This window comes from Carcharhinus amblyrhynchos, chromosome 1 (assembly GCF_965287045.1).
Source record: "Carcharhinus amblyrhynchos chromosome 1, sCarAmb.v2.hapA, whole genome shotgun sequence".
In the NCBI taxonomy this organism is placed as follows: Eukaryota; Metazoa; Chordata; class Chondrichthyes; order Carcharhiniformes; family Carcharhinidae; genus Carcharhinus; species Carcharhinus amblyrhynchos.
In genome coordinates, this window is record NC_137324.1 from 146,653,274 (window position 1) to 146,669,634 (window position 16,361).

A 16,361-nucleotide genomic window follows, 5' to 3' on the forward strand; every position below is an offset into this window, starting at 1 on the left:
AACCTCTATTCTCACTGCATTCCTCTCCTCCACTGCTTGTGTCAACAGAGCTTCAAAAATCCATACAACAATGGACATTTATAAAAGAGAAATCATTTTTAACTCATTTGTCAAGAGTTTTTTGAAGAAATATTAAGCCTTGGTAACAAGTGGGACGTACTGACCTCTGCCTAGCAGAAACAGACGTTCATGTAACTGTAGTGATCCTCTGAAGCTCTTTATTTTGTAGATGGTTTGACTGATAAACAAGAACTCTTATCTGATCAATCAATAACTAATTGTGTTTGTTACCTTTCGCTTCAATATTGTGCAAGTTCCTGTATTTAAGCCAAGAAATTCTGGTAATAACAGAATAGTGAAGAGTGAGGCGCCGTCTACAGCAGCACAATAGTGAAGGAGTAAAGAATTTTCTACAACTAAAGCACAATGAACAGCAAAGTTGCTGTCATTATCATTACTTTCTTCATACTGTTCCTGTCATCCACACAAAGTAAGAAATTGTTTTGAGAATGGTAGTTTATCTTTAACTTTTGTTTAGTCACCTTACTGATCTGCTTAGCTGAGGGCTGTTTGCCCGGTTATTGTTCACATGGAGGTTGGGCTTCATAAAGTCACATTTTAGTGTGTGTGTTTTTGTATGCATTGAGTGTGTGAGCTTGTGTGCAAGTGTGGTGCCTGGGTGTTTGTGTATGTGGTATATACGTGTGTGTTACTGTGTATGTGTATGATTGCGAGCGTGGTGTTTACATATGTGTGGTGTATATATCTGTTTCTGTTGTGTGTATGTATTTGGTGTGTGTGTGGTTTGTGTGTGTGATTGTGTGTTTGTGTGTGATGTTTGTATCTGTCTGTGTGTGTGTCGTGTATGTACCTAGTGTATGTGTACCTGGTGCATGCGGTTGTGTGTGTGATGTGTGTGTTGTATGTATGTATCTAGTGTGGGTGGCTATGAGTTTGTGTGTATGGTGTGTGTGTATCTGTGTGTGTGTGTGTGTGTGTGTGTTTATGTGTTTGTATGTTTGTGTTTATGTGTTTATATGTTTGTGCGCATGTTTGTGTATTTGTCCGTGTGTGTGTGTGTGTGTGTGTGTGTATTCAACTGAAAGAAAAAGCACAAAGACTGGTAGTAGGAGAGGGGATTGGAAAGAATATAAAATATATTAAAGAATGACCAAAAGATTGATAAGAAGGGAAAAACTCAAGTTGGAGAACAAGCTAGCTAGTAATATAAAGACAGCTAGAAAGAGTTTCTATAGTTTTGTTTTAGGGAAAGAATTAACAAAGAGAATGTTGGTCTCATAGAAAATGAGTCCGGGGAGTTGATAATGGAAAATAGGGCAATGGGGAATGAATTGAACCAATACTTTGCATCAGCCTTCACTAGAGAGGATACAAGTAGCATTCCAGAAATAGCTGTAAATCAGGAAATGGAAGGGAGGGAAGAAATCAGGAAAATTACAATCACCAGGGAAGTGGTACTGAGCAAATTGTTGGGTCTACAGGCTGATAAATCCTCGGATCCAGATGGACTTCACCCTCAGGTCTTTAAAGAAGTGGCTAATGAGATAGTTGATGCATTGGTTTTAATTTTCCAAAGTTCCTAGATTTGGGAAAGGTTCCATTAGAGTAGTAGCAAATATTCAAAGAAGGAGGAAGACAGAAAGCAGGAAACTACAGGCCACTTACCGTAACTTCTGTTATAGGGAAAATGTTAGATGACTTTATTAAATATGTTGTAGCAAGATGCTTGGAAAAATTCAAGATAATCAGGCAGTGTCAACAAGGGAAAGAGGAGTTCTTTGAGAAAGTAACATGCCCTGTGGATAAAGGGAAACCGGTGGATGTACTGTACTTAGATTTCCAGAAGGCATTTGATAAGGTGCCCACATCAAAGGTTATTGTGGAAAGCAAAAGCTCATGGTTTAGGGGTAAAATATTTGCATGGATTAAAGACTGGATAGCTAACATGATAAGAAGTCTCACAACGCCAGGTTAAAGTCCAACACCGGCATTTCCACATCATAGCTAACATGAAACAGAGAGCATAAATGGGGCTACTTCAGATTGGCATTATGTGACAAGTGGTTTGCCACAGGGATCAGTGCTGGGGTCTCAACTTTTTACAATTTATATAAATGACTTGGATGAAGGGACTGAGGATATGGTTGCTAAATTAACTGATGACACAAAGATAGGTTGGAAAGTAAATTGTGAAGAAGGCATAAGGAGGCTATAAAGGGATATCAATACGTTAAGTTACATGGGCAAAACTCTGGCAAATGAAGTATAATATGGGCAAATGTAAAATGGTGCATTTTGGCAGGCAGAATAAAAAAGAAGCTTATTATCTAAATACAGATTGCAGAGCCCTAAGGTTCAGAGGGATCTGGATGTCCTAGTCCATGAATCACAAAAGGCTAGTATACAGATACAGCAAGTAATTAGGAAAGCTAATAGAATATTATTGCTTATTGTGAGGGGAATTGATTACAGAAGTAGGAAGGTTATACTTCTCTTATACAGGGCATTGAAGAGACCACATCAGCAGTATTGTCTGATCTCTTTATTTAAGGAAAGATGTAAATGTGTTAGAAATGACACCAAGATTGGGGGAAAGGCAAATTGTGCGGAGGGTGTGGAGAGTCTGCAGAAGGATCTAGATAGGCTGGGCGAATGGGCCAGGAAATGGCAAATGGAATTTAATGTTGGCAAGTGTGAGGTGGTCCACTTTGGTAGGAAGAATGGTAGGAAGGACTATTACTTACAGGGCGAAAAACTGCAGCAGGCGACGGTGCAGAGGGACCTCGGGGTCCTTGTGCATGAGTCGCAAAAACCCAGCTTGCAGGTGCAGCAGGTGGTCAGGAAGGCGAATGGGATGCTGGCCTTCATAGCGAGGGGGATTGAATATAAAAGTAGGGAGGTCTTGCTGCAGCTGTATAGGGCATTGGTGAGGCCGCAGCTGGAGAACTGTGTGCAGTTTTGGGCACCGCACCTGCGCAAGGATATTTTGGCCCTGGAAGGAGTGCAGAGGAGGTTTACTAGGCTGATACCGGAGTTGAGGGGATTGAGCTATGAGGAGAGGCTGAATAAACTAGGCTTGTACTCGTTAGAGTTTAGAAGAATGAGGGGAGATCTCATTGAGACGTATAAGATGATGAATGGGATGGATAGGATAGAGGTGGAGAGACTCTTCCCGCTCAAAAAAGACAGTAGGACTAGGGGGCACAGCCTCAAGATAAAGGGGAGGCGGTTTAGAACGGAGTTGAGGAGGAACTTCTTCACTCAAAGGGTGGTGAATCTCTGGAATTCGCTGCCCGTTGAAGTGGTGGAGGCTGCCTCGCTAAATATTTTTAAGACGCGGGTTGATGGGTTCTTGATAAGAGAGGGGATTAAGGGTTATGGGGAGAGGGCGGGAAAGTGGAACTGAGCCACAACAGATCAGCCATGATCTTATTGAATGGCGGGGCAGGCTCGAAGGGCTAGATGGCCTACTCCTGCTCCTATTTCTTATGTTCTTATGTTCTTAAATAGTTCAGGGAAGGTTTACTAGACTAATATTAGGAATGGGCAGGTTGTCTTATGAGAAAGGATTGGAGAGATTAGATTTGTATTCATTGGAGTTGCGAAGAGTTAGCAGCGACTTGATTGAAACCTGTAAGATCCTGAGGGGTATTGACAGGGAAAGTGTGGAGAGGATGTTTCCCCTTCTTGGAGAATCTAGAACCAGGGGTTCTGATTTACAACCGAGATGAGGAGTTTTGTCAGAAGGTTGTGAGTCTCTTCATCAAAAGCAGTAGAATCAAAGTCTGTGAATATTTTTAAAGTAGAGTTAAATAGATTCTTGATTAACAAGACGGGGAGGGTGAAAAGTTATCAGGCAGGAATGTGAGATTGAAGTTTCAATCAGATCAGCTGTAATCTTATTGAATGGTAGAGCAAGCTCAAGGGGCCAAGTGACCTACTCTTGCTCCTAATACACATGTATGTCTGTAACGTGTGTTTGATTGTTTAGCTGCTTTTGAAGGGACTAGTGAATTCTGTACTGCAGAGTTTATTTGCCCTGTTATCATTGGGGAATCTTGACAGAAATATGAGCTTCTTAAGAATTTCCAAATGTTATTATAGTCTTGTGAGTTCAGGGAATACTGGGTGAGTGGGATGGAACAGGAGGGATAGGTGATGAGTGGGAGAGGGCAAGTAGGGGGGTAAGAGATGAGGCAGTTGCAGTGTAGTAGGTAGGAGGTAGTAGGCAGAGAAGCTTAGAGGAGGTTGAGGTGAGGGAGTTGCGAGTACTGACAGGGGCATGAAAGGGGTGAAGTGGGTGAGGTTGGGGCTTTACACTGATCTCCATAACTGATGTCTCTTCAGATGGAGCAGCACCTTTTAACTTGGCTGCCTCAGCCATGTCCATCTTCACATCCAGACAATCCCACTCTCCTGGAGATGTGAATCCCACCCAGCTGTCCTGCTGGGTGGGATTGAGGGGTCTGGAAAATTGCTGACTCCCCATTTCCACCTCCATGTTGAAAACATCAGCAAAAACAGATAAATGGATATTTCTTTGAAGTAAAAATGCTCCTTACAATGTTTAAGGGTCTGTAATATTTTCCTGTTTCAGCCACAACTACCATGAGGATAATAGTGCAGCTACGTTGCCAGTGTACCAGCACCACTTCTCGGTTCATCAGTCCACAGAAAATAAAAGATGTTGACATATTTCCAATAACTCCTTATTGTCCAAATGTAGAAGTGATGTAAGTCTTACTGATCAACTAACAGTTTGTGAATATAATGGTATTTATTAATGATCAGTACGTTTATTTTCTCACTGTTCATGGGTACCCCAGGGTGCAAGTGATACAGAACATCGTTAGGTGGAAATTGGGACAGGATCCAGAGATTTAAAGGACTGAAGAGAGAAAAGAACAGTACTGCAGGAAAGCGTAACAATCTGGTGGCGGAAAGTTCTTAAAGCAGGAACCAAGGCTTTTATTGGAATCAGTTTGATACCAGTTGGGAACTGGGAAGGATAGGGTTATGAGTATGGAGTGAGGCGGCATTAACCATTTATTTCCTGGGGACCATGTTAGAGACTGAAGTAGAGACAGGAGCCGGGCAGACTAACATGGCTGCTATAGCAACTGGGGCTCTCTGGATTGTTGCTGCTATGGTATAATATGAAGTGCAGTAAGTTCCCTTCCTCACTGACAGCAAAATAAAATACTGCAGGTATTGGAAATGTGAAATAAAACCGAAAATACTGGAACTGTGGCGAGACACCTGCGTCTCCTCTTTTCTGGCACTTAAGGCACTTAACAGGCCAACGATAGGCCTTTTCCTGGGTTCAAGGACCCAGAGGTGGGTAGTTCCTCTGTACTCAGCAGCTCCACCAGGGAGCACTGGCTGCTGCTGGTACAACATCCATCCAAGTCTTTGATCAAGAAAAGGCCCAGGCACAGGTAAGTGATGGCAGGAAGGGGCGATTTGGGAACATGGGAGTTGGCTGCAAGGGCACACCATAAAATATGGGAACAGAAGTAGGCCATTCAATGAGATAGAATCATAGAACCCTACAGTGCAGAAAGAGGCCCTTCAGCCCATTGAGTCTGCACCGACCACAATCCCACCCAGGCCCTACCCCCCATATCCCGACATATTTTGCCCATTAATCCCTCTAACCTAAGCATCCCAGGACACTAAGGGGCAATTTTAGCATGGCCAATCAACCTAACCCGCACATCTTTGGACTGTGGGAGGAAACCGGAGCATCCAGAGGAAACCCACACAGACACGAGGAGAATGTGCAAACTCCACACAGACAGTGACCCGAGCCAGGAATCGAACCCGGGTCCCTGGAGCTGGGAAGCAGCAGTGCTAACCACTGTGCTACCATGCCGCCCAGTTATCTTGAATTATGTGAGATGATAATCCTCAACTCCACTTTCCTGCCATATCCCCATTACCCTTGGTTACCATACTGATTAAAAGCCTATCTTAGCCTTAAACATACTTAACAACCCAGACTCCACCGCTCTCTGTGGTAAAGAATTCCACAGATTCACTAACCTCTGAGAAGAATTGCTTTAACATTTAAATGTTTTAATTAGATGGGGCCTTATTCTGAGATTATGCCCTCTGGTCCCAGACTCTCCCACAGAAAAACATCCTCTCAGCTTCTACCCTTTCAAACCTTCTGAGAATCCTATATGTGTCATTAAGGTCACCTCTCATTCTTGTAAATTCCAATGAGTACAGGCCCAACCTACTCAACCTCTCCTCATAAGAAAATCCCTCCATAACCGGGATCAATCTAGTGAACCTTCTCTGGACTGCCTCCAATTCCAGTATATCTTTCCTTAGATAAGGGGACTAAAACTGTTCACAGTATTCCAGGTGTGGTCTAATTAGTACCTTGTAGTTTTACCAAGACTCCCCTGCACTTATACTCTGTTCTCTTTGAAATAAAGACTAATATTCCATTGGCCTCCCAATTACCTGCTGAACTTGCATGCTAGCTTTTTGTGATTTATGCATGAGGACCCTTAATTCCCTCTGTACTGCATTTTTCTGCAGACTTCCTCCATTTAAATAATGTTCAGCTCCTTTATTCTTCCTACCAACTTCACAATTTCCTACATTATATTGCCGAATGTTGGCTTTCACCACTCCATCCTTTCCTGACATGGAGTTCCTCAATCAGGCACAGAGTGACTCTCTCACAGGAAGCCTGCAAGAAAAGACATCAGGGTTTGATCGGCTAGCTGTCTGCACAGCAAGCCTGTTAAGTGCCTTAAGTGCCAGAAAAGAGGAGACACAGGTGTCTCACCACAGTTCCAGTATTTTCCAGTACTGGGTTATTACCAGCAGTGACAGGCTGCGGCCCTTAGGTGGGCTTTAATTAACTGGGCCTCAATCGGTGGTAGTGTGAGAAGGCCATCTACAGACCTTCCCCCCACCTTGGATGCCGGATGACATGGTCCCGGTCTGCCACTTTCCAATCTGTATAAATGCTTCCCCTTCACCAAACTCCCCAGGGCACAAAATTCTGCTCAACGTTTCAGATCAATGACCTTTCATCAAAGTTGGAAAAAGCTTCCTTATATTTTTAATCATTTGGAGCTCTTATGGCACAGTAGTAGCATCCCAACCTCTGGACCAGGCATTTTGTGTTCAAGTCCCACTTCAGAACTTGATGGTGATGGAAGGTGCACTCCTAACTTGGCCAAGCAGGTTGGTTCTCAGCCTAAAATACTTCAGATCCACCTAATGGTATCTGATTTGATTGGATTTACTATTGTCACGTGTATTAGTATACAGTGAAAAATATTGTTTCTTGTGTACTATACAGACAAAACACACCATTCATAGAGTAGGGGAGAAGGAAACGAGAGAATGCAGAATGTAATGTTCCAGTCATAGCTAGGGGCTACAGAAAGATCAACTTAATATGAGGTAGGCCCATTCAAAAGTCTGATGGCAGCAGGGAAGAAGCTGTTCTTGTGTCGGTGGTTACGTGACCTCAGACTTCTGTATCTTATTCTCAATGAAAGAAAATGGAAGAAAGAATACCGGGGTGTGGTTAATTATGCTGGCTGCTTTGCCGAGGCAGCGAAAAGTGTAGATTGAGCCAATGGATGGGAGGTTAGTTTGCATGATGCATTGGGCACTTTGTAGTTTACAACACTTTGTAGTTTCTTGCAGTCTTGGTCAGAGCAGGAGCTATAACAAGCTGTGTTACAACCGGAAAGGATGCTTCCTATGGTGCATCTATAAAAATTGGTGAGAGTTGTAGCTGACATGCCAAATTTTCTTAACCTCTTTAGCTGGTAAGAATGAGAGTTTCCTGGTCAGCTGTAGTGCAGCACACAGCCACAGCAAATCACTGAAGTACTTTGCAAGCATCATCATGGACCATCCAATGGAAGTCCATGGTTGACAACACTATTGTAGAGCAGGCTTGTCCATATTTCCATATTATCCTCACTCAAAGGCCAATGAGAACATTTCAGAAAAATAAACTGATCTTCAAACTAAAATATCTGAGTTTAAAGAAAGAAATGATTTCTGAATGAAAGTAATATAATACAAGTGCAAGTTGTTTAAAAAAAAAGTAAATAATTTTAAAACGACCATTGTCTGAGACAGGGCTCTGTGTATGTGGACGGGGACAATAAGAAGTCTCACAACACCAGGTTAAATCTAACAGGTTTATTTGGTATCACAAGCTTTTGGAGCACTGCTCCTTCCTCAGGCAAGCAGAAAGTTGGGTTCACAAACACGGCATATATAGACAAAGACTCAATTGCAAGATAATGGTTGGAATGCGAGTCTTAACAGGGAATCAAGTCTTTACACATACAGACAATGCGAGTGGAGAGAGGGATAAGCTCAGGTTAAAGAGGTGTGAATTGTCTCAAGCCAGGACAGTTAGTAGGATTTTGCAAGCCCAGGCCAAATGGTGGGGGTTACATTTAGTGTGATATGAACCCAAGATCCCTGTTGAGGCTGTCCTCGTGTGCGGAACTTGGTTATCAGTTTCTGCTCAGCGACTCTGCGCTGTTGTATGTCTTGAAAGTCGCCGGGGATGGGGATGGGGATGGGGATGGGGATGGGGATGGGGGTGGGGGTGGGGGTGGGGGGGGGGGGCTGGGGGGGTGGGGGGGGTGGGGGGGGCTGGGGGGAAATGGAAGTGTGAGTAGGTGTATATTGATGTGCAGGGATAAGACTGAGTGAGAAATCTGAGATAGGGCATAAAGCAGCCTTACACTCACCACCACACACTCACTCAGGCATGCACTCTCACTCTCCCACTCACTCATACACTCTCTCCCTCTCATACTCACTGTCACTTTCTCTCCTCACACGCACACAATCTCTCACACACAGTAGTAAGCATTTCCACCCACAACTTCTCCCAGTGTGGGGCTACACAATGTCTCACGCATGGGCCTCAGAGCCAATGCTTCATCAAAGAGTTCACTGACACCTGCCGGGCTCTGGGTTCCTGTTCTCCCCCAAGCTCCATTCTCTGGATTCCTGCTCCTCTGGGGCCCTGCTCTCCGACTCCCTCTCTGAACTTTCCATCCTTGTACTCCTGAACTGCTTTCACGTTGATCATGATGTGGAGATGCTGGCGTTGGACTGGGGTAAACACAGTAAGAAGTCTCACAATACCAGGTTTTGACCGCAAAGCTGCCTCTTCGAAGAGCTGTACTCAGACAGCCGGGGAGCTTGGCTGATCCTGCCCCTTCCTGCTGTTGGACTTTAACCTGGTGTTATGAGACTCCTTACTGTGTTCACGATGATCAACAGAAACTCGACAAACGGCTCCTCATCATTCTGTCAGGCACTTTACCAACCTTCTGAGTTCACCAATTTTAGATCAATCCCTGTTTCGGTTTGCAGAATAGCAGCTGTCCAATATCACCACTTTCACTTTGCACCATCATTCTCGTTTGCTGTTTGTTTGGCAGATTAATCAGCCACTCAAGTTTGAAACACATTGGATACCAGAAAGTAGCTGTACAGATAGATTGTATTTACAGTGTGGGACGTAACTGAGATTATTTTACAATTCTTTACAGAGCAAATCTAAAAATTGGGACAAAGGTTTGTTTGGATCCTGAAGCCCCATGGGTGAAGAAAATGATTGACAGGTTTTTGGAGCAAAATTGAGAGAATTTTCTGCGTAAGTTTGTATTTTTTGTGTGTCAGTGAAGAGCAGGGTTAAGGATCTTGTTTCACGTTTGCACACATTGCGCAGAGACAGGGACAGTGTAAAGGAATAGAGGACTAAGTTCTCCCACAGACCCAGGACCCCAACACTTGGATCAAATGGGGATCCCAGGTCTGAATTTGCCAGGAACGAGACTTGCACAGGGATATTCCTGCAGGCAGCCTCCTACTTGTCCATCTCCAAGACTGTTGTCTAATTAAGGACAGTGGGAGACCCCAATGCTGCAATTGTCCACACCCCTTCCCCCTCCTCAGTATCTTCTGGTAGCTTTACCAGGCTGGAATTCTCCCAGAAAAATTCTAATTGTTGAATTTGTGGGAAAACTGGAGTAATTCACGTTGGTTTTTTCAGTGGAACCCAGAAGGACGGGGTGGTGAGGATTTGTCAGTAATGGCCAAAGGGGTGTAAAGATGGTTGGTGGAGACACAGAGGCAGACACGGACCCTGAGGGTGGGAGGGAGGAGGTCAGGGAGGTCAATGGATTGTTTAGGGGGGTAGAGAACTTGTATGTTCACCTGGAAATCATTAAAGGAGGATGATTTGGGCTGAAGGGTAATGGAGGGGAAGTTATAGGAGATGGCCCGGGCTGGGGTTATGGTGATGAGAAAGGACATGGTGACAGGGTGGAATTGAGGGGAAGCTGTGGGTTATCACTCCAAAAACAAAGGAAATTGCAGCTACGTGTTGGCCGAAGCAGGTACTGCAAGGGGCACTGGTCAGCACAGTGAACAACTCCAAGAGTTGTTCAGTAACCAGCATTGGAAAAGCTCGGACCCCAAAGATGCCTCTTCAAAGAGCTGTACTTAGAGAGCGGGGGAGCCTTGGTTGATCCTGCCCCTTCCCGCTGCAGACATGTGTCTGTGCGGTGACCACCCAAATGTGTAACCCAATCTGAATTACCACTAATACCCAGGGGGTAGCTCAGAGGCAGAGTCGGTACCAGGAACCTGGGTTCAATTCCCACCTTGGGTCACTGTCTGTGCAGAGTCTGCACATTCTCCCCATGGTGAGAACGTGCAGCAGGGGCTGGGTCTGGGGCTGGAACTGGAGCTGGAGCTGGGGCTGAGGCTGGGCCTGGGAATGGAGCTGGAGCTGGAGCTGGGGCTGGGTCTGGGTCTGGGGCTGGAACTGGAGCTGGAGCTGGGGCTGAGGCTGGGCCTGGGAATGGAGCTGGAGCTGGAGCTGGGGCTGGGTCTGGGTCTGGGGCTGGAACTGGAGCTGGAGCTGGGGCTGAGGCTGGGCCTGGGAATGGAGCTGGAGCTGGAGCTGGGGCTGGGTCTGGGTCTGGGTCTGGGGCTGGAACTGGAGCTGGAGCTGGGTCTGAGGCTGAAGCTGGGGCTGAGGCTGGGGCTGAGGCTGGGGCTGGGAATGGCGCTGGAGCTGGAGCTGGAGCTGGGGCTGGGCCTGGGTCTGGGTCTGGAACTGGAGCTGGAGCTGGGTCTGAGGCTGAGGCTGGGCCTGGGAATGGAGCTAGAGCTGGAGCTGGGGCTGGGTCTGGGTCTGGGGCTGGAACTGGAGCTGGAGCTGGGGCTGAGGTGAGGCTGGGGATGGGGATGTGAATGGGGATGGGGATGGGGATATGAATGGGGATGGGGATGGGGATGAGAATGGGGATGGGGATGGGGATGAGAATGGGGATGGGGATGGGGATGAGAATGGGGATGGGGATGGGGCTGGGGATGGGGATGGGGATGGGGATGGGGATGTGAATGGGGATGGGGATGGGGATGAGAATGGGGATGGGGATGTAAATGGGGATGGGGATGGGGATGGGGATGGGGATGGGGATGGGAATGTGAATGGGGATGGGGATGGGGATGAGAATGGGGATGGGGATGGGGATGGGGATGGGGATGGGGATGGGGATGGGGATTGGGATGGGGATGTGAATGGGGATGGGGATGGGGATGGGGATTGGGATGGGGATGGGGATGTGAATGGGGATGGGGATGTGAATGGGGATGGGGATGGGGATGAGAATGGGGATGTGAATGGGGATGGGAATGGGGATGGGGATGTGAATGGGGATGGGGATGGGGATGGGGATGGGGATTGGGATGGGGATGTGAATGGGGATGGGGATGGGGATGGGGATGGGGATTGGGATGGGGATGTGAATGGGGATGGGGATGGGGATGTGAATGGGGATGTGAATGGGGATGGGAATGGGGATGGGGATGGGGATGTGAATGGGGATGGGGATGGGGATGGGGATGGGAATGGGGATGGGGATGTGAATGGGGATGGGAATGGGGATGGGGATGGGGATGTGAATGGGGATGGGGGTGGGGATGTGAATGGGGATGGGAATGGGGATGGGGATGTGAATGGGGATGGGAATGGGGATGGGGATGGGGATGTGAATGGGGATGGGGATGGGGATGGGGATGTGAATGGGGATGGGAATGGGGATGTGAATGGGGATGGGGGTGGGGATGTGAATGGGGATGGGAATGGGGATGGGGATGTGAATGGGGATGGGGATGGGGATGGGGATGGGGATGTGAATGGGGATGGGGATGGGGATGGGGATGTGAATGGGGATGGGGATGGGGATGTGAATGGGGATGGGGAATGGGGAATGGGGATGGGGATGTGAATGGGGATGGGGATGTGAATGGGGATGGGGATGTGGATGGGGATGTGAATGGGGATGGGGATGGGGATGGGGATGGGGATGGGGATGGGGATGGGGATGTGAATGGGGATGGGGATGGGGATGTGAATGGGGATGGGGATGGGGATGTGAATGGGGATGGGGATGGGGATGGGGATGGGGATGGGGATGGGGATGTGAATGTGAATGGGGATGGGGATGTGAATGGGGATGGGGATGGGGATGGGGATGGGGATGGGGATGGGGATGTGAATGGGGATGGGGATGGGGATGTGAATGGGGATGGGGATGTGAATGGGGATGGGGATGTGGATGGGGATGTGAATGGGGATGGGGAATGGGGAATGGGGATGGGGATGTGAATGGGGATGGGGATGTGAATGGGGATGGGGATGTGGATGGGGATGTGAATGGGGATGGGGAATGGGGAATGGGGATGGGGATGTGAATGGGGATGGGGATGTAAATGGGGATGGGGATGGGGATGTGAATGGAATGGGGAATGGGGAATGGGGATGGGGATGGGGATGTGAATGGGGATGGGGATGGGGATGGGAATGGGGATGGGGATGGGGATGGGGATGTGAATGGGGATGGGGATGGGGATGTGAATGGAATGGGGAATGGGGAATGGGGATGGGGATGTGAATGGGGATGGGGATGTAAATGGGGATGGGGATGGGGATGTGAATGGAATGGGGAATGGGGATGGGGATGGGAATGGGGATGGGGATGTGAATGGGGATGTGAATGGGGATGGGGATGGGGATGGGGATGGGAATGGGGATGGGGATGGGGATGGGGATGTGAATGGAATGGGGAATGGGGATGGGGATGGGGATGGGGATGGGGATGTGAATGGGGATGGGGATGTGAATGGGGATGGGGATGGGGATGGGGATGGGGATGGGGCTGGGGATGGGGATGTGAATGGGGATGGGGATGGGGATGTGAATGGGAATGGGGATGGGGATGGGGATGTGAATGGGGATGGGGATGGGGATGGGGATGGGGATGTGAATGGAATGGGGAATGGGGAATGGGGATGGGGATGTGAATGGGGATGGGGATGTAAATGGGGATGGGGATGGGGATGTGAATGGAATGGGGAATGGGGATGGGGATGGGGATGGGGATGGGGATGGGGATGGGGATGTGAATGGGGATGGGGATGTGAATGGGGATGGGGATGGGGATGGGGATGGGGATGTGAATGGGGATGGGGATGGGGATGTGAATGGGGATGGGGATGGGGATGTGAATGGGGATGGGGATGGGGATGTGAATGGAATGGGGAATGGGGAATGGGGATGGGGATGTGAATGGGGATGGGGATGTAAATGGGGATGGGGATGGGGATGTGAATGGAATGGGGAATGGGGAATGGGGATGGGGATGGGAATGGGGATGGGGATGTGAATGGGGATGGGGATGGGGATGGGGATGGGGATGTGAATGGAATGGGGAATGGGGATGGGGATGGGAATGGGGATGGGGATGGGGATGTGAATGGGGATGGGGATGGGGATGTGAATGGGGATGGGGATGTGAATGGAATGGGGAATGGGGATGGGGATGGGGATGGGGATGTGAATGGGGATGAGAATGGGGATGTGAATGGGGATGGGGATGTGAATGGGGATGGGGATGTGAATGGGGATGGGAATGGGGATGGGGATGGGGATGGGAATGGGGATGTGAATGGGGATGTGAATGGGGATGGGAATGGGGATGGGGATGGGGATGTGAATGGGGATGTGAATGGGGATGGGAATGGGGATGGGGATGGGGATGTGAATGGGGATGTGAATGGAATGGGGAATGGGGATGGGGATGTGAATGGAATGGGGATGGGGATGTATGTGGATTCCTCCTCCTCCTCATTGGGCCTTAGTTGCTTCCTAGAAGCACCTTTAAGTGAGAAAGGAGAGTGCAAGTGACAGCAGCAACTGCTTCCAACGTAGAGGCTCATTCAACCCTCAGGTCTACATCGAATACATGAGTCCTTACTTGGTGGGCTGCCAAGGCCGAGCTCCTCATCGTCAATGGCTCTTTCCCACTCAAACCCCGCGAGCACTGAAGCTCTTTCCTCGGACCTGGTTAGAGCCCTGAGATGCGGCCGTCCCTCTCCTGTCTCCTCCCCTCGATTGTGCTAAAGCCTCTCCTGCTCCGAGCAGAGGGCAGATGACTGGGGAAGCCTCTTTCCTCAGGTGCAGCATTGAATTTGCTTTCTTCACTGGAAAACTGAGCTCACCTGTGTACGGCATGTCAATATTGGTGTGATTTGGGCAAAGGTTGCGGAACAGCTCCCTCCAGGGCCTAGAGCACATAGACACAGAAGGGGAAAGCTCAGATTTCCATGTGAAGACTGCCGGTTCCCTTTGCACCCAGCCTGGGTCCCTCACCCTCCCCACTATCTCCATTCCCCGCAGTGTCCCATGTATGTTGAAGGATGCAGGAGCACAGTGGTTACACCACTGGAGTGTGAAATGGGGCTGTGAGGTAGCTCATGCTGCTCGCTGCCAGTGACCGCTGGACCGGGACATATTGCAATCTTTGTAGGTTGTGCAACTATGGATATGACTTGTCCAGGTGGAGCGAATCAGGATGTCCATCCCCTTGCGACACTGGGTTGTTGGCCGCCTGTGTAGCCCCTGTGCTGTGCAGCCACCTGCACCCATGCAACATTAGTCACCTGGCGCCTACCATCAGACGAGTACAGGACATGGCTCCTGGCCTCAACATGGTTGAGGAAGATGCAAAGGGAAGCACCTCTGAACGCCAGGTGCTGAACCATCACTTCCCCACCCTCACATCTCTCCTCAATAGATAAGGATTCCAGGCACCATTAAAACTTGGTGCCCAGATACAATGGCAGGATAGATACCATTAGACTCAGCCCAGCGTAGAAGACAGCACAAAATACCCAGATACATAATTAATGAGGTTGGAGCTGGAGGATATGGTGCAGTTTCCCAACAGCCTCTGCAATGTGGAACATTCTCTGTCTCCACCCTGGGACATAATGTCGCAAGTAGCAGAACTCCACCCATAATGATCGATGTCTTTGCATCAAATTCCTTTGTAGAATATGTTAAGACAGTCTTAAAGACACTTTTAAAAACCATGAGTAAGATGTGAACCAGTACTCCAGCAGAAAATGAGACTCCTCTTGTTTATTCGGAAATATTTCTGAACTGATGTATTTAAAATGTATTCTTTATGACTTCATTAATTCATGTATTTTCTGCAATTCAAAGTGAGGATGGTTACAAGGAAAGTCCAACATCACAACTGGCAAGAATCAGAAAAGCAGCCTCCTCCATCCCCTGCACAATCTCTGGAAGTTCACCTCAGTGTTTTACTGATCACTGCTTGTCACTGCCATCAACAAGAGTAAAACACAGTCTGATAGATTTTCAGCTAAACTCCATTAAACAGTAAAACCTCGCTCAAATTAGGGGGTCTCAGCATTTAAATTAACTCAATTATACCCAGTACAACAGTAACCTGATCAAGAACAAGGAGGAATTGGGTGGGAAATAGAACGATTGAATTTGATATTAGAATTGGGACTCTGAAATCACTGTCACACATTTACTGCCAGGGTTTTTTAACACATGATCCACAAAGAGGAGAGATTACTTCACAGAAAAAGTGACTATTGCATTATCCATTATTATTCTAACCATTATTATTTTGAACAATACTGTAATGTTTCTACAAGATTAAACTTTGTGCGTGCTGCATTTTAGTTTCTAAATTCTGATACCTTGACTGCAATCCTTGAAATGCCCATTCTGAATGATTTATACACCCTGGGAGACTTGTAAACAGGGGGGCCTCACACCCAGGACATAAAACAACCTCGGATACAATTCCACTTCATGCGGAAAACCATTATTAACTCACTACACAATAGTAAATACTTGTGACACCAGTGCAGGAGCGCAGCACTAGGTGGTCAGTCTGTTGAACAAATTTTGTAAGAAGTCTCATAACACCAGG

The 16,361-nt window shown here is 47.8% G+C and overlaps 1 pseudogene across 1 annotated transcript; it reads left to right on the top strand.

The window, feature by feature from the left end:
- The first annotated feature begins 370 nt into the window (after positions 1 to 370).
- On the top strand, positions 371 to 15,963 carry LOC145341703 (alveolar macrophage chemotactic factor pseudogene; annotated as a pseudogene). Its single transcript, XR_013886447.1, has 4 exons — positions 371 to 490; positions 4,619 to 4,754; positions 9,585 to 9,688; positions 15,614 to 15,963. The product of XR_013886447.1 is annotated as an alveolar macrophage chemotactic factor pseudogene (transcript).
- Positions 15,964 to 16,361: the final 398 nt, after the last annotated feature.